The sequence below is a fragment of the Aythya fuligula genome, chromosome 1 (genome assembly GCF_009819795.1).
Source record: "Aythya fuligula isolate bAytFul2 chromosome 1, bAytFul2.pri, whole genome shotgun sequence".
Taxonomy (NCBI): domain Eukaryota; kingdom Metazoa; phylum Chordata; class Aves; order Anseriformes; family Anatidae; genus Aythya; species Aythya fuligula.
Window position 1 is genome coordinate 167,113,006 of NC_045559.1, and position 22,657 is coordinate 167,135,662.

General features: G+C 39.9%; 1 long non-coding RNA gene across 2 annotated transcripts; it reads right to left on the minus strand.

Moving 5' to 3' along the window:
- Window positions 1-1,002: 1,002 nt before the first annotated feature.
- On the minus strand, window positions 1,003-14,323 carry LOC116498052. Of its 2 annotated transcripts, none has more exons than XR_004254148.1 (3): window positions 14,163-14,323; window positions 12,538-12,648; window positions 1,003-1,202 (listed from the first exon to the last, which is right to left on the minus strand). It is a non-coding gene; the product is annotated as an uncharacterized LOC116498052 (long non-coding RNA). The 2 variants fall into 2 exon arrangements; XR_004254149.1 differs by lacking the exon at window positions 1,003-1,202 and adding an exon at window positions 1,388-1,617.
- Window positions 14,324-22,657: the final 8,334 nt, after the last annotated feature.

Below are 22,657 nucleotides of genomic sequence, written 5' to 3' on the forward strand. Positions count from 1 at the left end.
CTCAGTATGGGAGAGTTGAAGTTATGTCATCAGTAAAGTGGTACCCGCTACTGATCCTAAAAGAACCCTGGTGTCTGTGTGGTCTTTATGCCACATGTGACATTCTGTAGGATACATCTTGACATAAGACAACACCAAGAATATTCTTTATATCATTTCCTTTCTACTTCCCTCCTCTGTTAACACAGGGCAAAGATATTTCAAACAAGAAGAAAAAGCTGAGACTCTATGATGTCTTGATATAATGGACGACATCTGCCTTAAACCTTTCAGAACAGAGTATTTTATACTCTACTTGCCCCCTCCTCCTCTTCTCTGTATTGGATCTCATACCAGAATTTCTGCCTTTCATGACTGAAAATATGTTTCCAGCAGAAAGTGATGTACATACACATAAGCACAAGAGACAGCTATAGAAGCAATCCAAGATTTTTACTGTTTGTTTTGTGAATATTAGTCACAGAAACATAAAGTTTAATGAGTTGGAAGGGATCCACAAGGATGTGTTGGGTCTGTCTGGGATGGAGTCACCTTTCCCTGCAGAAGCCCACACAGTGCGGTGCTCTCCACTCGTAGCTGGAACAGCACTGGTGTGATATATGGAGTGGTAATTCATGTCAAGAAGATGGTTGATATAAATAAAAAAGGGGAAGATGTGGGAGTGTGGCCATGGGGGTCAGCAAGCCCCATGGTTGATGAGAACATCAGACTCTTAACGATGAGGACATCAGGAATGTAAAGAGTTTAGAGGGAACAAAGAAGGATGATTCAGGAGACGCCTTGCAGTCTCCAGTTGCTTGTTCTCCAGCCATTAAGGCATGGAAGTTGCTGGGTGTTTGCTGGTTACTGGGCAAAGTTGTTTGACCAATGAAAAGTTGTTTTGAAAAGGACTGCTGTGGGGTGAAGAGTATAAGAGGGGAGCCTGTCCTGAAGATGAAAAAAACAAACAAACAAAACAAGGCAGCACGATACAATGAAGTTATGTCATCAATAAAGAAGCAGAAAGAAGGAATGAAAAGGAACAGGCTAGCAGAACGGAGACCAGGACGAGAACAGGCACATTGAATCCCCAAGTTCATGCCATTCTTTTGGGTCTTGTCGCTGTCATCAGAGAGCAGAAATCAGTGCTTGCCCCTGCGTTTCCACTTGTGAGAAAGCTGCAGTCTTCCATGAGGCCTCCCCCCAGTCTCCTCTTCTCTAGGCTGAAAAAAACAAGTAACTTCAGCCACTCCTTATGTCTTCCCCTCTAGAGCCTTAAACATCTTTGTAGCCTTCCTTTGGACTTTCTTCAATATGTTTTTGTCTTTCTTATAATGTGGTGCCCAAAACTGCGTACTGCTCAAGGTGAGGCCACACCAGTGCAGAGCAGAGCCAAGGTGAGGCCACACCAATGCAGAGCAGAGCAGGACAATCCCTTCCCTCAACTGGACAACAGAGCTGTGCCTCATGCTCCCTGGGATATGGTGAGCCCTTTTGACTTCCAGGGCATGCTGTTTACTCATTCATTTTTGCCATTAACCAGAACTTCCAGAGTCCTTTCTGCAGGGCTGCTCTCCAGCCTCTTGTCCCCCCCCATCTGTTTGTATATCCAGGGTTGCTCCATCCCAGGTGCAGAATCTGTAATAAGTATAATAATAATAATAACAAACAAAACATTCATGAGAACTTCCCTCTCTAGTTCTTCCATTTCTTTAAAATGAGATTTTAGTAGGTTCCTTTCAGTGATATATTTCACAATACTTAAGTTAAACACATATTTTAAAATCAATTTTCACCCATTATTTACAAGCTATATAACTTCTTGAAAAATATTTAATCATGGTTTTATGTAACAGCCTTTTTTCAAATGATTTCAGACCAGTCTATTCATGTAAAACTCTAAAATGTGTTGTTCTTCTTTAATGCAGAACTAATGAGATGTACTATTTACAGCAATTCTAGTATTCTATTTTGTCAGAGTAACTAGAAACAACTACTGTACATTAGCTTTTTTATTCGTAGATACATAAATACTGTGATACCAAGAGCATCCTATCTGTTTTTCTGGGATTGAAAATTGAATAGAAACAGCTTTGTCAAGGAGCTTGCCAAGTACTGTGAAGACATTATTTCCATAAGGCTTTCAGCTTCATTGCTTTGGAACACAGTACATAATTCCAAATTCACAGGATTACTTTCTATATAGATGGTTAACGTTCTATTGCTGAGGAAGAACAATTTCCACCTATAAACCCCACCAGTTCAGTCAAGTCTGAGTATCTAGACAGAGCTATCTGTCTATCAAACTTCTCCATCTCCTTTTTTTCCTTTTTTTTTTCTTCTTTTTTCTTTTGGAGGTTTTTCCAGCAGCTGTTTGACAGAACAACAGCAAGGCATGGCTTAAAAAGAATGGAGTAAAGTTGAGCTTTATTGGCATGGTAATTCTGAAACTACATGCAAGAGATCTCTGAAAACAGAAAATTTCTGTGCACTATTTTGTTCAGTTGAACATGAGTGTCTATTAAAGCCCATTTCTCTGTCATTCTGGTGTTGTTTAGAATAGAAATTACTTAAATTTGTATGTGTAAATATAGTAGATTCCATGCAAGATTTGCTGTGATGATTTTATTTTCAAAGCAGAAAATCTAAACATTTCTCGATATCACCTTTTTTTTTTTTTTTTTTTTTTTTTTTTTCATATCTTGTCTGTAATCAAGATTCATAAGCATCCTTGATGGTGACAGAGAAGGGGAATGGAACATGACTTACTCTGAACTACATTCAAAGTATCTCTTTGTCAGAAATAAAAGGGTTACTGTTGAGCTACGTAGCTATAAACTATTTCTGCAATTCTATACAGTTACACAGTGTTTGTAAAAAAATTGAAGACATTCTCTCTGAAAAACAGATAAAGTATTTCTTCTCCATGTCCAGATTGCTAATGTTTGGACCACATGGACATGCTTACAGTAAGCTTGTTTTAGCTTTTATTACTGTTATGAACTCTAAAAAAATGGTTATTGATTGTCTGCCTTTTTTACTATACCATGATGCAAAACAGACTGTGGACTGCTTGTACTATTTTAAAAAGAAGTGTGAAACAAGGTATATGTTTCCAAAGATGTTACCTAAGATGGCTATCTGAAAAAAAGCCTAGGATGCCTCATGTCTTAAATGGGGTGCCATGAATAGCATAGCAGTTGAAATTATATTATATGAGTCTGAGTCATATATGACTGAGTCATATATTGCAGCAACAGCTGGACTTGATAAATTTCACTGTCTTTAGAGACACTGCATATGAGCACATAGTATTTCTACAGGTACAACTAAGGCTTGAACATACATCCTATCTCCACGTAGATGAATGCCTTTAATACTTGAAAGAATTGGACAATCCATGGATAGAAAGATAAAGACAAGGACACTTCAGAATGAATAAGTGCTAGGGGTGGCAGACTGCAATCACATGAGAACAGAAATTACTTTTCAAAGTGAGATGTCAGAATATTAATATTAAATAATATCACATTGACAAGCTATCTGAAAAGATGGAGACTTATCACAACATTAAATTAAGACAATGCAAGTGTAAATTCAAGATTGCACAGAAAGTATTTCTAATATTAACTTATGTCCTTACAACAATGGAGAACAAAATGTTATTGGGCCTGTCTGGGGAAAAAGAATTATTATTTTATTTTTTCCATTGATCTCCAACTCTTAACTCGGTTTTCATTGTTAGACAAATTCCAGAGTTATCAAAAAATAAAAAGAAATAAAAAAAATGGTGGCACTGACAAGTGAATTTAAACAGCCATTAAAAAGTATTTTATAGTTTAGAAATAGCTCTTATCAAATATACTATTGCATTGAAGTCTCGCTTCAAATTTTGCTTTAAGAATTTGTAATATTAGGTTGATGACCTAATATCTTTTTTTTTTTTTTTTTTTGTAGAAAATGTTTTAATGAAATAAGCAAATGATGTGTGTCTCATAGTACAACTGAAGCATAAAAAACCAGTAATAAATGTACTATATATTTTGAAAAATGAGCTTGAACAAATCTTTAATAAAGTCATTATTTCTCTTACCATAAATCACTAAGGTTTATTTTTGCCCAGTAGATATAAGGCAGTCAAGGACAAGTCTTTTAAATTTGTCCTTGCTTGTAATTTACTGCACAAGAAGTTTCTCATAATTTTTCTTTTACTAATATAGAACAGTACTACTCTATGTGTACTAAAGTGCAAAACATTTAGTAAGATAAATAGAATTGCATCTCAAAAAAGTGTTTGAAAAATACTAGCAATCGCACCCATGTATGGATAGATTTAAAGTACCAATATGGAAGATACGACCAGACATTTCAGATTCTTAGAAGTACTTTCCAAAACATTGAACAAACTTTGCCTGTACCACAGGTGTTTCATAGTATTTTGGTGGCCATTGTTGTCTTCTCTGGTGATTGTTAATGAAATATTTGTGTCAGTTGATGTTGTCTGAGTCACTGAGTCTTTTCAAGAATCCTGGCCTCTACTTTCTTCAACACCAAAAAATAAAAATAAATTTGAAAATATATATAAAAATAAAAATATAAAAATATTAATTAAAATCTGCAGCTGTACCCTGTGGACTAATTTGGTGCTCTAAAGCCAAAATGAAAAAATTAAAGACTTACTCCTTATACCCATGTTTTGTCAGAAATATATGGCATCTACATACAGCATGCAAGCATATGCATATTCATTGTTCAGGTCCACGGCAAGTGTAATTTTTGTGTCTCTTTATCATAATAGATTTAGGTTTTGCTCCTACTTTGGAAGCCCAATGAGACTTTAGTTTTAAGCTTCTTAGTGAATAACAACTTAAGTTAAATTCCCAATGCAAAAGGGTCTGCCTTGTAATTATGAGGGCTTAAACTAGACATCCTAGTTTTCTGACAGATTAATCTTTCTAACAGATTAATACCATTTTCTACAAGACTACAAGACTTAGTTGTATTTTAAAAAAAGTCTACATTATCAAAAAAACATAACCATTACTGTAACTGTTATGTGTCATTCCCATAGGTTTTCCAAATATACATGTGAGAGTAATACTTCACAACTGTAGTCTCATAAATCTATTTCTGAAGAGTAAGAATCTAAAATTAATCTATACATTTTTTTTTTTTCCAGGAAATAAACAAATCTATATTAATCTCATAAAATGGATCTAAAGTTTTCCTAATTACGTAACTGATATGTTTTTGTGAAGTTGTTTCTTTTCCCTTTTTTTTCTCCATCCTTTTTTCTTTCTCATTCCCCACCCCTATACCTCTACCCACTAAGGAGTCTTAGAATACTTTTTTTCTGCTTTAAGATGAGATAGGAAACAATTTTTAAATATATATATATATATATATATATATATATATATATATATATATAGTGTAAGTCAGCAAGGATTAATATCTTCCCTCCACCTCCTAATTCTCATTTTGTATATAAGTTTCTGCCATTACTGAGGTAGTTGAAATTACTTCAATATTTTTTTTGTCTCCTGATTGCAATATGATCTTTTATTTCATCTTTCTCAGATAACTACTGCTCATTAATCTTTATCTTTGACTTCAGTATATAGAATTCAGTATTCACCTTCACTTTTTGCATTTCCGTAGTTCTCCGTCTTAAAGGATTAAAATTACTATTTGAACTGCTTCTGCAAAATATTTCTTGTTTGCCATAGATTTTGATTTTTGTTCTTACTGTATTTTTTTGTTTGTTTGCTTTGTTGTTGTGTTTTGTTTTGTTTTTCCATTTCTGTTTCTGTATTTCTTCCCTGATGGTATGTAATATTTTCTGGTGATTATTAAGAAGTTTGAATCACAACAGGGAATTATCCTGAATTTTTAAAAAGAAGAATAAAAAAGTGTCACTTTAGCATTTAGTAGAAAAAGACCTTGCAGAATATTTGTATTTGTAGTGCTAATTCTTACTAATCTCTTTGTCACAGTAACTAGCAGGTTCTAGAAACTTCAAGACCTGTTATATTTTTGCCTAATCACATTGAGACACTTGCAGACATAACGGTGACATCATAACCAACCTTTTCTGTTAATTTACAAATTGTATCCTGAAGTAGATGTCTAATCTTGAGAATAGAGGTGCCATATCTGTATTTTCACTATTCTTCTTCCAAAGGGTTGTGTGATTTTCCCCAATACCAGCTTTGCTTTAAAATTCCCACTGAAAATTATTTTTTTCTCCATATCCTTTGGCCACCTCTGCTGGATGACTTAAATAAATCAGATTTAAACATTTTTTCTAACTTCATCACTTTCTTAGTAGAACTCCAATTAAAGTACTGGGCATTATCACTATGTCCTATATCAATACAGGAGGCAAAAAATCAAAGGAGAAAAACGTTACATCATATTAAAAAAAATACAATCACACCAATCAATAATTTATTCATAGTATTAATAATATATACTTAAATATTTTTATTATAAAAATACATAATTATACTAATATAACTATGTGAGTTCTGCACTTGGGATGGAGTAATGTTACAGATGAAGCAGAGGTACAAATTGCAAGACAAGTGGCTCAGCAGAAAGGGATTTAGGGGTGCTGGTTGACTGTAAGCTCAGTGTGAGTCAGCAGTGTGCCCCAGCAGCTAAGAGGGCAAACTGCATTTTGAAGTGCATTAAACATAGAATAACCAGCCAGCCAGAAGAGATGATTTTCCTCCTGTGTTTAGCGTTGGTACAGCCTCACCTTGAATATTGTGTGCACTTCTCAGCTCCACGATATAAAAAGGATATTACAATACTTGAAATCATCCAGAGGAGGGCAACAAAGTTGGTAAAAGGGCTAGAAGACATGTTCTATGAGGAGAGGCTGAGGATGTTTGGGTTGTATACTTTGGAGGAAAGGAGTTTAAGAGGCAACCTCATTGCTCTCTACAACTTCTTGAGGAGGGCAAGAGGAGAAGTTGCCAATGTCTTCCAATGATAGCCAACGATAGGACACATGGGAATGGTACAAAACTGTTAGGGGAGGTTCAGAATGGACATTGGGAAAAATTTATTTACTATGAAGGTGGAATCAATATTATAACAGACTTTTCTGGAAAGGTGGTTGATGCCCCATGCCTGTCAGGGTCCAAGAGGTGTTTGGACAATATCCTTATTAATATGCTTTACCTTTTGATTAGGCCTTAAGTGGTCAGGCAGTTGGAGTAGATGATATTTGAAGGTCCTTTCCAACTGGATTATTTGATTCTATTAACAAATTAATTATATTTATTTAGCAACTACTTCTCACACATTTTGATCAATAATGAAAGGTTTCAGAGCACTTTGAATGATGTGAAATATAATCAACAAAAAATATCTTTATGGAGATTAGTCTAGAGACATAAACAGGTAAAGTGAGTAAATATAGAAGAAAGTCAAATAATATCATGGCAGCAATGACTTGCAAATCAGGTAATGCATTACTAAGTACTAGAAGGAGAGGGCAAATGCTTTCTCTCTGAAAGAGTGAAGCATCACTTTTTATTTTACACATCCAATACTAAAAAGGGGAAGGAAAACAAATTAACAGAGAAGAAAATATTGTTTATACTATATGGGAGTGAAAGTGGAGGGCGGGAGAGAAAAAGAGGGACAGGGGGAGAGGGAGAGAGTTTAGGTAGCTAAGGATTGTGCCACATGCTCCCATGCATTTCTCATTTGTCACTTTGGGTTTTGATTAGGCTCTCTGTATAATCTCATAGAATCATAGAATCATAGAATCATAGAATCATAGAATATCCTGAGTTGGAAGGGACCCTTAAGGATCATCAAGTCCAACTCTCGACACCGCACAGGTCTACCCAAAAGTTCAGACCATGTGCCTAAGTTCACAGTCCAATCTCTTCTTAAATTCAGACAGGCTCGGTGCAGTGACCACTTCCCTGGGGAGCCTGTTCCAGTGTGCAACCACCCTCTCTGTGAAGAACCCCCTCCTGACGTCCAGCCTAAATTTCCCCTGCCTCAGCTTAACCCCGTTCCCGCGGGTCCTGTCACTAGTGTTAATGGAGAAAAGGTCTCCTGCCTCTTGACAACCCCTTACGAGGAAGTTGTAGACTGCGATGAGGTCTCCCCTCAGCCTCCTCTTCTCCAGGCTGAACAGGCCCAGTGACCTCAGCCGTTCCTCGTACGTCTTCCCCTCAAGGCCTTTCACCATCTTCGTAGCCCTCCTCTGGACACTTTCCAACAGTTTCATGTCCTTTTTATACTGTGGTGCCCAGAACTGCACACAGTACTCGAGGTGAGGCCGCACCAGCGCAGAGTAGAGCGGGACAATCACCTCCCTTGACCTACTAGCGATGCCGTGCTTGATGCACCCCAGGATACGATTGGCCCTCCTGGCTGCCAGGGCACACTGCTGGCTCATATTCAACTTGCTGTCTATCACGACCCCCAGATCCCTCTCTTCTAGGCTGCTCTCCAGCGTCTCATCGCCCAGTCTGTACGTGCAGCCAGGGTTTCCCCGTCCCAGGTGCAGGACCCGGCACTTGCTCTTATTGAACTTCATGCGGTTGGTGATCGCCCAGCTCTCCAACCTGTCCAGATCCCTCTGTAAGGCCTTTACGCCCTCACTTGAGTCCACAACTCCTCCAAGTTTGGTGTCATCAGCAAACTTGCTCAAAATACCCTCTATTCCTACATCCAGATCATTTATAAAAATATTGAAAAGTACCGGCCCTAAAATGGAGCCTTGAGGGACCCCACTGGTGACCGCCCGCCAGCCTGACGCAGCTCCATTTACCATAACCCTTTGGGCCCTGCCCGTTAGCCAATTGCTCACCCATCGTATGATGTTTTTATTTAGCTGTATGGTGGACATTTTGTCCAGTAGGATCCTATGGGAAACCGTGTCAAAAGCCTTGCTGAAGTCCAAAAAAATCACATCAGCTGGTTTCCCTTGGTCCACCATACGGGTGATCTTATCATAAAAGGAAATCAGGTTAGTTAGGCAGGACCTACCCTTCACAAACCCATGCTGGCTGGGACCAATAACTGCTTTGTCCCCCAGGTGCGCCTCAATGAGTCCAAGAACCAACTTCTCCATGATTTTACCAGGCACTGACGTGAGACTGACAGGCCTGTAATTGCTAGGGTCTTCTTTCTGACCCTTCTTGAAAATTGGCACAACATTTGCCAGCTTCCAGTCTACTGGGACCTCTCCAAATTCCCAGGATCGTTGAAAAATAATTGATAGAGGTTCCGCAATGACATCCGCCAGCTCTTTCAGCACCCGGGGATGAATCCCATCCGGACCCATGGACTTGTAGGGATCCAGGTGGAGTAGCAAATCCCGCACACGTTCAGGGTCAGTTGGGAGTTTGTCATCCCCACCGTCCCGGTCCTCCAGCTCAGGGCACCCTGGGTCCCGAAGCCCATCATCGGCATTGAAGACAGAGGCAAAGAAGGCGTTAAGCGTCTCTGCTTTGCCTACGTCATCGTCTGTGAGGAGACCTTCCCTATCAAGGAGCGGCCCTATGTTTTCTTTAGTTCTCCTTTTTCCATTTACATATCTAAAAAAACCCTTTTTATTTTCTCTCACAGACACAGCCAGCTTCAACTCTAGCTGTGCTTTGGCCACTCGAACTTTCTCCCTACAAACACGAACAGCATCCCTGTATTCTTTCCATGACGCCTGGCCCTCCTTCCAGTAGCGAAACACTCTCTGTTTCCGCCTAATCTCCATTAGAATGTTCCTGGTCAGCCACGCCGGCCTCCTGCCCCGCCTGCCTGACTTGCGATATTTTGGAATTGCCTTATCTTGTGCTTCTAGGAGGCATCGCTTAAAGAGTGACCAGCACTGGTGGACATCGAGGCCTTCAAGAGCAGTTTCCCAGGGGACCTTACTGACTAGTTCCCTGAGCAGCCTGAAGTCCGCTTTCCCCATATCTAGGGATGAGGTTTTGGTGGCACTTTTCCTTCTGTCACCATAGATTTTGAACTCAACCACTTCATGGTCGCTATGACCGAGGCGGCCACCAATCACCACATCTCCCACCAGACCCTCTCTGTTTTCTAGCAACAGGTCTAGGAGGGCACCTTTCCTAGTTGGCTCCGTTAGCACCTGTACCAAGAAGTTATCATCTAGGTGCTTCATGAACCTCCTGGACTTGCTCGTGTCAGCCGTGTGGCACTCCCAGTTAACGTCCGGCAAGTTGAAGTCCCCCATAAGGACAAGGGGAGTTAATCTCGAGGCCTCTCTTAGTTCTGTAAAGAATAATTTATCGGCGCTATCGTCCTGGCCAGGCGGTCTGTAATAGACTCCCACAACGACATCCCCTTTATTCGTTCGTCCCTTGATCCTTACCCAGAGGCTCTCAACTTTGCCATCGCCGACCTGAAGTTCCACACAGTCCAGCCCCTGCTTCACATACATCGCCACCCCACCACCTCGCCTACCCTGCCTGTCCCTCCTGAAGAGCCTGTAACCATCTATCGCAACACCCCAGTCACAGGACTCATCCCACCAGGTTTCGCTTATGCCGATGATGTCATAGTTGCGGGACTGGGCCAGGACTTCTAGCTCATCTATTTTATTCCTCATACTGCGTGCGTTTGTGTAAAAGCACTTCAGGTGCGTCTCCTTACACTCAGCACCTTGTGGATCTGACCAAAGGACCCCACTGGCACACAGCCCCTCTGATTCTAGCATACCATCCCTTAGGTCTTCACCGGCTTGCCTGGTTTTAGCCCCTTCCCCCTTCGACTCTAGTTTAAAGCCCTATCTATCAGCCCTGCCAACTCCTGACCTAAGATCCTTACCCCTCTCCGAGAGAGGCGCATCCCATCCGGTGCCATCAGGCCCGGTGTAGCATAGACCTTCCCATGATCAAAGAAACCGAAATTCTGCCGGTCACACCAGTCTCGAAGCCACGAGTTTATGCGAACAGTACGTCTTTCAGCTTCGATCCCCCCTATCGGAAGGACAGAGGCAAACACCACCTGCGCCCCTGATCCTCTAAGTAGTCGCCCCAAATCCCTAAAGTCTCTTTTGATCGCCTTCGGACTTCTCGTTGCTACTTCATCGCTACCAGCCTGAAAGACCAGTAGCGGGTAGTAGTCAGTGGGCCGTACCAGGCGCTTGACTTTCTTGGCAAAGTCTCTCACCCGAGCCCCAGGGAGGCAACAGACTTCTCTGCGGGTTGGGTCCGGTCGGCATATCGGTCCCTCTGTCCCTTTCAGGAGGGAGCCCCCCATAACAATAGCCCTTCTTTCTTTTTTGAAGGATGATGTGGCAATGCGACGTGTAGGTCGCATTGTCTTAGGCGCCCCCTCCAACTGGGACGGGTGTTTGTCTACTTTGTCATTTAGATTGTCTTGCTCTAGTCCTTCATATCAATTATTTAAGGGTAGATGAGAAGGTGAGGTGGGCAGAGAGAGGGCTCGCCTACCACCCCGAATAGGCACCTGCCTCCATTCCCCCCCTTGATCTAGGTCTCCTCCCGCTGCCTGGCTGGAGGAGTGAACCTCCGTCTTCTGCGTAACAGGAGACGCCTGTGCCGTGGCAGTCTCGTGAACCTGCCTCAGAGAGGGTAGAGCGCACCTCCACCAGTCAATTTCCCTCTCTGATTCCCTGATGCTCCTGAGCCTGTTCACCTCCTCCCGGAGCTCCGCTACCTGGCCGAGCAGTTCTTCAACCTGGGCACACCTACCACAGGCATACCCACCACTGCTGTCGGAGACCGACAGAAGGCTGGGGCACACTCTGCAGCCCAGGACCTGGACGGCTGCGTGTTTCCCCGAGCCCTCCGTCTGAGTAGCCACACTGGTGACCGTGGCTGGAGATGCCTCACGAGATGCGGAGGCCACGGTTTTCTGCCTGGTCGATACCATGGTCAGGTTCTACGCAAGCAGGTTACAAGCACCGAAGGGAGAGGCAGCTGCAACAGAGCGACGATGAGCCCCCCGCTCGCCCTGCCCGCGCAAACTGCCACGCCCTTCGACGTGCCACGCCCTGTTTGCCCGTCCTGTTCGCCGCGCTCCTGGTCGCTCGCGCTCCCTAGGGGCAGCTTTTAGCAGCCTGGGAGGGGGCGCTGCTGGCTCCGCCCTCGCCTCGTCAGCCTCCCTCGCGAGGACAGCCGGGTTCCGGCGGCTCCCCCGAGTGGCCTCGATGCCGGACAAAAAGCCCTGCCCGCCTCGGTCCCCTGCTCCGCTGCAGAACACGTCTGCCCTGGAGCCGATCGCCTCAGCAAAAATCTCTGCAGATTCTGTTTGTATCAGTAAAAGCTGAAAATATCTAGTGTTTTAGATGAAGCTATTTTTCCCCAAGTAATATGACTGCACTTTCCATTGGGATTTTTTTTTTAATTAAATAGATGAATACTTTTTTCTCCCCCCACGTTTTTTTTTTTTCTTTTTCTTTTTTTTTTTTTTTCAATACAAATTTGTGGGGGGGGGGAGAAAAGGGAGAGAAGGAGGGAAGATGTGCCTCTATACTTTATACTTTTATTGCCCCTCTGTAACTTCTGTTAGAGTATAAAAACAGGTCTTAACTAATACCTTTCTTTGTCTTCTTTCCAGAGGACTGTCCAGAGGACTGGAACTTACACTCCATTGTTCCTTCATCATCCAAATCTTTCCATTTCAGTAACATTGAAGAAAGTCTTCAGTCTTTTAACATAAAGCAAGACCATTACATCTCCTCGCTTACTAATGTCTATTCTGATTTACAACATATTTAAAAAATTACCACAGGCAAGTTGACTTGAACTTAGTGTTGATCAAGCACCCATGCAACCCCCAGCAATATACACACACGCTGCAAAGAACAATCTCTCATCTCAATTCCTGGAAGAAAAGTAAATTTATACTTCAATACCAGATAGCCCATTTACTCCAAAGGCTACTTTATAGTGACTGCTACTTTATCACAAACTAAATTCAGTTCAAACTCACCTGTCTTGTAGGACATTTCAAACTAATTCACAGGATCCCCCTCCCCCTCAAAACCACCACCAACAAAAAGTTTACAAGAAATAAATAGGTGTCCGAAAGAGGAAAAAATAACATCCATTATATTTTACTAGCTGAAGTTTTACTCAGGATGTCTCAAAACTCCATGGTGACCAATGTATGAACATGCTATTACAAAGGAGGTGGGTGATAAATCATGAATAAAACCTGTAGTTTTTTTCTAGAGTGAAATCAGTGATGTTAAAACATACTAGACGTTTTCTCAGGGATAAAACAAAGTACAAAACAAAACAAACAAACAAAAAAACTGAAATCATCCCATACATTGCTAAATCTTTTAATGGCTGATAATTTGCAGTCATTTTGGTAGGGCTGAGAGATTTTTTTGGTCTTGTTGTTTTGCTTGAGGCCAAGTTAGACTGTATATTACTATGCATTTTATCAATTGAAATGGGTCATGTATAATAAAGAAAAATAATAATTTTGTCTGGAAATAATAATAATAAAAACAAAAAACCAAGAACAACAACAACAACAAAAAACACACAGTTTATCCAAATATCAGTTCTTAGTGTTGTCATCATTTTTAGTCATAAGTTTCTTTTTAACAGCATTTAGCTTTCAAAATAAACTAAGTTCTTTTTGTTTGTTTTGTTTTTGTTTTTAATGCAGTTCTATTCTAAAATACTATTCAGGTGTGATTCATTTATTTATTTATTTATGTATTTGAAAACACATTTTAACTTCAGCAAAATACTTAATAATAGTACAAGTGTCTAGAGTCCTCTGCAGTTTGGACAAACCAGGAAAAAGGGGGTTGACCATGATTATGTCCCACCTTTCAAGCAAGAATATAGAGTACATCCCATAGGAAAGTGAACAGAAATGCCTCTAGACCAGAAAGCTAACCTCACTTTTCTTCATATAATTTTAAATGATCAGTTCTTCATCACAGCTGATATAACACTGAGAATAGTATACATAGAAGCATATTCTTTAAGAGATACAGTAAAGACTTCAGAATCCCAGCTACTTCAAATTCACTACATAGTCAGAACACCCTTTTCTCTCATGTCTGCTGCATTTCTCATTTACAAGTAATAGCAATAAATAAATAAATAAATAAATAAATATGTATATATATATACACGCACATTTTGAACTTTCTATATTTGTACAGAAAACAAGGAGAGAGCAGCCTGTACACTTACCAATTTCCTCCTTGGTAGTAGAATAATCATAAATTGTTCCATAATGATTCAAACCTAGGTTTAACTGAAGTGTTAATACAGAAATAGGTAGCCTTTGTAAAGATTAGGTCCTGTGTTGGGTCTGTCTCAGCTGGAGTCACCTTTTCCCTGCAGCAGCCCACACAGTGCTGTGCTCTGCACTCGTAGCTGGAACAGCACTGATAACACTCAAGTGTTGTGTCTATTGCTGCATAGTGTTGGCACAGCATCAGGACTCCTTCCAAGCCCCCAAGAGCCAGCAGGCTGGGGGTGGGCAAGTGATGGGGAGGGGACATTGCCAGGGCAGCTGACCTAAACCAACCAAAGGGATATTCCATAACACCTGATGTCACCCTCAGCAATAAAAAGGGGGGTTCTCATGGGGGAGGGGGCTGTTCCTCCTGAACAACCACTATGCATTTTGAGGCCCTGCTTCCCAGGACGTGGCCAAACATCACTCATTGATGGGAAGCAGAGAATATTTTTTTTTCCCTCTCTCTGTGCTTCCACGCAGACTTATTGTTTCTTTTCTTCTCCCCATTCCCTTTCCTTTTAATTAAACCTTTCTCATCTCAACCCTCGAGTTCTCTGTGTTGTATTTTCTCGCCCTTCTTCTTTGAGAAGAGGGGGAGTGGGAGAGCGGTTGTGGTGGAGCTCAGCTGCCCACCTAAGTAAAACCACCACAGGTCCATGAGACAAACACTCCAAGAGAAGCTTTATAACAATAAGTTTACCTGATAAAGAACTGTATCTCATCATCAACATACAGATATCATAAACAGCAAGACACTAATCACGTCTCTTGCTCTGCAAAAATTTAACAATACAGCTATGCTAAACTGAGATGTAATATCCTACTTCAGATATTCATATTCATTCAAATTCATTATTAGCAGTAGGGGGAAGAAAAAAATATCCTTTCTTTGCAGATACTCCTCCCATACACTGACAATTTCAGAATTAACGTAACTGTACAGCGCAACAGTTATTATAATAAACTGGTAAACTTAGATTCAACATATACTAAATTAGACTGTTAAAGTACAGTTTCAGTAAGAGAACTCTAAGATTGAGTGGAAGGAAATTGTGGGGTCCTTGCATCTAATTAAGGACCTTTTTCAATGCAACATAGCATGATAAGAAAGGGAGGAAGCCATAAGTAAGAGCATGCAGGGTCACAAGTTGACTGACAAATAAGGCAGAATAGTATTGGAACCAAAGCTGGTCAATCACACTAATTGATGAGGGCAGATTAGAATAATAAGGGAAAGAGGGAAACCAGAAACAGGGAGGTACAGACCTGATACAACAAATTTAGAGACAATGACTAGAAACAAACCTGGTCACACAAATTGATGTTCTAATGAGAGCACCACTTCCAGCAAGATCAACCTATACTTGGCAATTGATTAAAATTGTGAACCAGGGCATGGCATGGACTGGGAGGGGTGCAGGAAAGTATGGACCTCTGCAACCCAGCAAGGGATGTCTTAGGGAAAAGGGAGCGGGGAGGAATAAAGAGGGAGTAAGCAGAAAAGATTATAAAAGGGCTTGTTGCTTATAAGAGTTGGTCAGTATGCTTGTCTGGCTGAGCCCTGTGCCTGATCACTGCAGTCTGGCCAGTGTTGTCATTAAATCCTTTATTATTATTAATCTCACTGCTGTAAGGGCTCAGTGCTAGCTCTTGGTGAGTATTCTGAGTATGAGCAAAATTTGATTCCAGCTGCTGGAGTCTCAGCAGCAGCTCCTGGAGCAAGTGGAGGTCTTCAGGCTCTAATCTCTGGGCTGGGAGCAGTGTGTGTCCCCAAATCTACTGTTGGAGGATGGGGGTGAGTGAGGTGAGTGACAGGGAATGAGAGCAGGGCAGAGCTCCAAATGTGTTCCAAATTTCATAAAACTTTCCCTTACCTTTCCTTTGTTTTTCCTACCTCTTTAAGACTCTTGCTTGAAGTAAATCATTTCTTCTGCAGGACATCAGTAAAGAAGAATACTCATGTAGCCTCTTCTCATGCTGCACTTTTGACACCTTAAACTCTGCTGGATCTAGTATAATAGAAAGAAATTGTCAGGAAGTAACTTATGATGTTATGGTTTCTCTCCTATGTTGCAGACTGAATTGGAGTGAGAACAGATACTTTTTTTTTTTTTTTTTTTTTTTCTCCTGTCCTGTAGGTAGAAGCTTCTACAGTTGTAATCTTAGCAAGAAATAAATAGCTGAGGTAAAATTTCCAGTTTGAAGACATAAATTTTCTTTCTTTTGTAAATAGGATTCTCCTCTTATTTAACTTATTTATTCAGCAGAGCTAACTCAGGTTTTGTAACCAAGCAGACAAAAGTGAATTTTTCTATCCTAAATATAATATATATGTTATAGTATTGTCCCTTAGTCTTTAATTTCTTACAATCTGAGGCATGGGTATTTGTAAATTCAGACGGTATTGCTTTGGTGACCCTGCAAACTCTTAAAATGATTACTAATGCTCCTAATTTGGAACAATTGTAGTTTGGGGATAGACAACATGCTCTAACACAATTCTAGGTCCCTGATAAAGTTGGCTGTGGCAGGCATAAATATGTCTCCTTTTTAACCTAGTAACTTCACTGTTAAAGTAGTCATTCATAAGTGGAGAACATTGGCTGCTGGGTTCAAGATGAAGAACAGTCATAAACGCTGTACCATTGGTGAGTGCCAAAATCAGTAGCTTGTAGAGAAATTGGAACATGCTCTATGCTCACCTACAAAAGGTGAGATGAAGTTCAGATAACAAGTAACTCCATCTGTTTGGTGGAGCTTGGCTGCATCTTGCAAGAAGGTCTCAGGTTTGGCGGTCGATTCCTCTTCCTGGCCAACAAGACCTGTGTTTGCTGTTTTTTTTTATTTTATTTTTCTCCATGTGAAATGAGCATAATGGGAAGCTAATCTAGTGAGTATCTATCATAAAATGCTTTTACATCTCAGAAGCAATGCTGAAAATCTATGTTTGCATGTAAGACATGATCAGGAGAGCTGACGGTGCTTTGATCATTTAGTATCATTAACAGCTATAAAACTCTCCATAAATTTAGGAAATGAGGATTGAGCTCTTAATAGTGCTTAGATTACCCAGGTACTTCTTTTCCTGGACACTCTTCTAGTAATTTGACTTTATTGTAATGATGAACAAAGCAAAGAGAAAAGGAAAGTAAATGCTAACACCCACCATTTCCACTGGTTTTGTGGAGTCTTAGAGACATGTTATCTAAGCAGACTGAATTGTCCTCCAACAGTTTTTTGTTTGTTTCTTTTTATTACTATTATTTTTTAAAGCAGTAATATGGTTATTCTGGGTGGGCTGGGTTATTCTCAGAGATCTACAATTAATTCCGGTGAGACAGTACACAATTTAAGCAGGGTAAATGTGACATTATTTTAATTAAAATTTGGTTTAGCATCAAAATCATACTTTAGACTCCTATTAAGCTTAAAGTCAGAAAGTCAGACAGATTCAATGTCCAGGTCCTTTTTTTTTTTTTTTTTTTTTTTCTTATCCAGATAATTTCTGTTGTGTGTATGCATGCACAAATTCTTGTTACTGCTTTCAATGTCACATGAAGACTCCTGTCAGGCTGGCTCATTTAAGATATGTTTTCAATCTTCATCCACAAGCTGACTCTAAAAATAATTAGTCAAGGGAATATGTGCAATGAGGGCAAGCATCTAATCCAGTGCACTACAACACTTATAAACACAAATGGATTAGCTAGTTATATAGGGCATGTTGCCCCTTCAAATATGCTGAGCTCAATTTATAGTTACTGCAAATAAGCACAGCTACAGTTAAATAAGATTTGATCAGGTCCAGGTTCTTGTGTTGTTTCTCAGATTCTGATTTTGTTCCTTGATGTTATTAGGTCAGGGCTTTCTTTCTGTCATGTTGTTCCTTCTTCTGCTATATCCATCAGTCACGCATTAGAGGCTTTTAAGTGTTATGTGGAATGAATTTCTTCCATTCAGTCACAGTCTATATTACATCTGCCACAGACAGCTGACCTTCAGTTTGCATTCCCTTCTACGTGTCTTCAAACTGCCACAATCTAGTTTATGAGTTAGGCTAAATGCCAGTGGAATATTTTGTTTTTACAAGGTCAGCTTTTCTCATTTTCTTGTTAATTTATCTGACTGGATAGTTTTAGGGGTCTACAATCTTCTCTGAATTACAATACCTTCCATTGTTTATGTAAAGTTTATTTGTAAAATATGCTATGCTTCAACCATCTGTTTTGTACTAAATTATATTTCCTTTATTTCAGATTGTTTTTCCAGTTTATCTATTTTATGTAACATTTTCCTTCTTATTGTTAATGCCTTTAATCTTTTTTCTTTCTTGGAACATGACAAAATGTTATAATAGTATAGATCATCCAAGTTTTTGGTGACATTTCATAAATAGAATGACGGCTTTAAGATTGTGCTTAAAATACCATTTCAGTTGAATTGCTACCAGTGACACTTTGGATTTTTTTTCTTTTTTCCTTTTTTTTTTTTTTTTTGTGTCTCTCTTTCTCTCATTTTTAATCAGCTGTACTTCTGCTTTAGCCATTTACTCTGAATATATTTTCCTAAGTTCTATATGCACAAATGATGAAAGAAATATTTTAATGTTAAATTAAGATATGCTATATGAACGCTGCCTCCTTTTTCACAAAACAAGTTGAATTGACAACTCATGCCATGTCCATTTTGTATGAATTCTTGAATGCTTTGGAAGCTTTACTTATATAGAAGCCAAGTGACATAAATGAAGCTATAATTTCACCCCTAGTTCCCTTTTGAACTAGATCAAAATTACTCCTCTTAGTCAATATAAGATCCTTTCAGTGTAAAAGTGAAATATTGAATATAGGAAGAAAAAACATTTCTTACTCAGGAAATTGTATAATAGTCTTTGAAGTCTCTTGGAAAAATTAAAAATAAAAAAATCAACCCCCCCAAAAAGTCACCAATGTTCTAAACCTGTCATTGTAGCTCTTTCCTTCACAGCTCATTTAATGCTATAAGGAACTTGCCTAGAGAGTAACACGAAAGCAGAGAATAATCCCAAAATAGGAATCAAGATCCCTGACTACAAACGAAACCACTCTTGCTAAATGAGAGAGTATATACAATCTTTGTGGATATATTTATATATACATATAGAAAGTTGGTTAGTTTGGTTTGTTTGTCACTAAAATTAATTCTTCTACAGCAGAACTAGCCCTTGCTTGATGGAACTCCACCTTAACTAAACTATTTCTTAATGTCACTGACTCCTTGGTAGTTTCTCAAACTTACTACAATAGCAGTCCAAAACGATAATTATGCTGATTATTATGCTGATAAATCTGATCAAAATAAAAGTAGAGACTTTTTTTGTTTGTTTCAGTGATGTACTAAAAGAAAATTAAAACAGAAGAAACATATAAGTACATGTAATTAATATGAAAGTAATTATTTTTTCCCCCCAAAATTAATTAAATTAAATTAAATAAAACAGTCTTTAAGCAGCTGTATTAAGTGGTCTTTATTAAAAAAAAAAAAGTCTTTATAAAAATTATGCTTTGTCCAGACAACCCTATGAGGAAATTAGAAAGGTAAGAAAGGTATTATTAGTAACAGCATAACCATAGTTGAGTGTGCTTCAGGCTAGGGAGTAAACTACACCCTTCTGTTTCTTTTTCTGTTACTCTAATGGAAAATATTCCTAAGAAAATAATCAAAATAGTAAACACACACAAACTAAACATAAAATGGAATGTTAAATTGTAAAACAATGGTTACTTCATGCTTCTGTAAATCACTAATATTGAGAAAAGTCCTTTTCCTTAAGACTGTATTTCTATATTTTGTATATTTGATTTGTATGTTAGTCCTAAACGGTTTGACTTTGAATATAATGTTTAGCACAAAAAAAAAAAAAAAAAAAAAAAAAAAAAAAGAGTTTTACCAAAATAAAATGTCTTGCTCATCTTGCTCTTGAAATCACTGTCCTGGGGTTCAGCATTTTTGTTGACGAATACATCTGTCTTGCTATGTTATGGTTAAGTAGCCCTTTCCTGCATAGTGAACTTTTAAGTGGATTTTGTTTTGGGAAGCAATTTAATATTTGCTGATAACTTTGATTGGTACTTTGTCAGTGTTAGCTTTTAAGCTTCTGTTCTGGTCTGCTTAATTTTTTGAAATAACTTATTTGATTAAGCGATGCTTAAGAGTGCTGCTGATAGCTGGATTTTCTCACTTCTGTGCTATTTTGCACTTGCTTTTAATTGTTAGAATTAAAAAAGTGTAAGTATAGAATTAAAAAAGTGTGTTCCAACTGTTCCTCTCCTCCCCAACTCTGCTGTTCATGTTCAAGATATGTCCTAACAAGTAGACTCAGCAGCTGCAATAGTAGACCTATTTTTCTAGATGAAGGTATGTTTGGGAAGGAGTTTGTTGGGCTGGTCTGTTGTCTTGGCTTTCCTAACACACATTTGTCCTTTACAGTAAAGTTGTCCAATAGCAATCTAGTTCCATTTCCAGTTTAAATATGTCTTGTACAACAGACTTTAATAGTATATCCTTGAAAATGGTCATATTCTAATTACTTTTTATTTATCTTGTAATAAATAATTTAAGTAATCTCACTGGATTCAAAAAAAAAAACTAATTCTGAATTGGAGAAGGTTCAACAATCTAGAGAATTCAAAAGTATAACAACATGGCAGCCAAGAGGTATTATTTTGTGTGAAATGAAACAAACACATCTGCTCCACCTGAGCTGTCACAAATCCATGGAGCCAGATGGGATCCACCCAAGGGTGCTGACGCAGTTGGCGGATGTGATTGCTGGGCCACTTTCCATCACCTATCAGTAGTCATGGTCATCTGGAGAGGTCCTGGATGACTAGAGACTTGCTAATGTGATGCCTATCTAGAAGAAGGGCTGTAAGGAGGACCTGGGGAACTACGGGCCTGTCAGCCTGACCAGGAAAGGTAATGGAACAGGTCAACTTGAATGCAACCACATAGCATATGCGGGACAACCAAGGGATCAGGCTCAGTCTGCATAGGTTTAGGAAAGGCTAGTCCTGCCTGACCAACCTCATCTTCTATGAGCAGGTGACCCACCTGATGGATGAGAGAAAGGCTGTTGATGGAGCCTACCTAGACTTTGGCAAGGCCTTTGACATGGTCTCCCACAGTATTCTCCTGGAGCAGCTGAGCAGCCCATGGCTTGGACAGGTACACTCTTTGCTGGGTTCAAAACTGGTTGGATGGCCAGGCCCAGAGAGTGGTGGTGAACGGAGTGAAATCCAACTGGCGACCAGTCACCAGTGGTGCTGGTGTTGGGGCTCATCCTCTTTAATATCTCAATTAATGATTTGGATGGGGGAATTGATTGTACTATGAGTAAGTTTGCAGATGACACCAAGTTGGGGGGAAGTGTTGATCTATTAGAGGATAGGAAGGCCATGCAGAGGGACCTGGACAGGATGAGCCAATGGGATGAGGTTCAACATGGCTAAGTCCTGGGCCACAACAACCCCATGCAATGCTACAGGCTTGGGACAGAGTGGCTAGAAAGCTGTGCCGAGGAACAGGATCTGGGGATGCTGACTGATGCTCACCTGAACATCAATTGGCATCGTGCCCAGGTGGCCAAGAAGGCCAACAGCATCCTGGCTTATATCAGGGATAGTGTAGCCAGAAGGACCAGGGAGGTGATCATTCCTTTGTATTATGCTCTGTTGAGTATAATACCTTGAGTATTGTGTTCAGTTTTGGGCCCCTCACTACAAGAAGGCCTTGGAACTTGTCTAGAGAAGGGTTAAAAAGCTGGTGAAGGGTCTGGAACACAAGTCCTATGAGTGATGGCTGAGGGAACTGGGGTTGTTTCATCTGGAGAAGAGGAGGTTAAGGGAGACATTACTGCTCTCTACAACTACCTGAAAAGAAGTTGTGGGGAGCTGAGGGTCAGCATCTTCTCACAGATAACCAGCAATAGGACTAGAGAAAATGGCCTCAAGCTGCACCAGGGTAGGTTTAGGTTGGAAATTCTGAGACATTTCTTCTCAGAAAGAGTGGTCAGGCATTGGAATGGGTTGCCCAGGGAAGTGGTGGTGTCACCATCCCTGGGGGTGTTTAAGGAAAGGTTGGACATGGTGTTTAGTGACATGGTTTAGTGTGTGATATTGGTGGTAGGGTGATGATTGGCCCAGATGATCTTGAAGGTCTTTTCCAACCTTAATGATTCCATGATTATAAGATTCTATGATTATAAGATTCTATGATTTATACTTTAAATACTTTTAAGAGGTGAAGGTTGGATGTCACAGAATCACAGAATGGCTGAGGTTGGAAGGGACCTCTGAAGATCAAGTCCAAGCCCTTTGCTGAATAGGGTAACCTAGAGCACATTGCGCCGGATGGCATCCAGGCAGTTTTTATTATTTCCAGAGAAGGGACTGCACAACCTCTC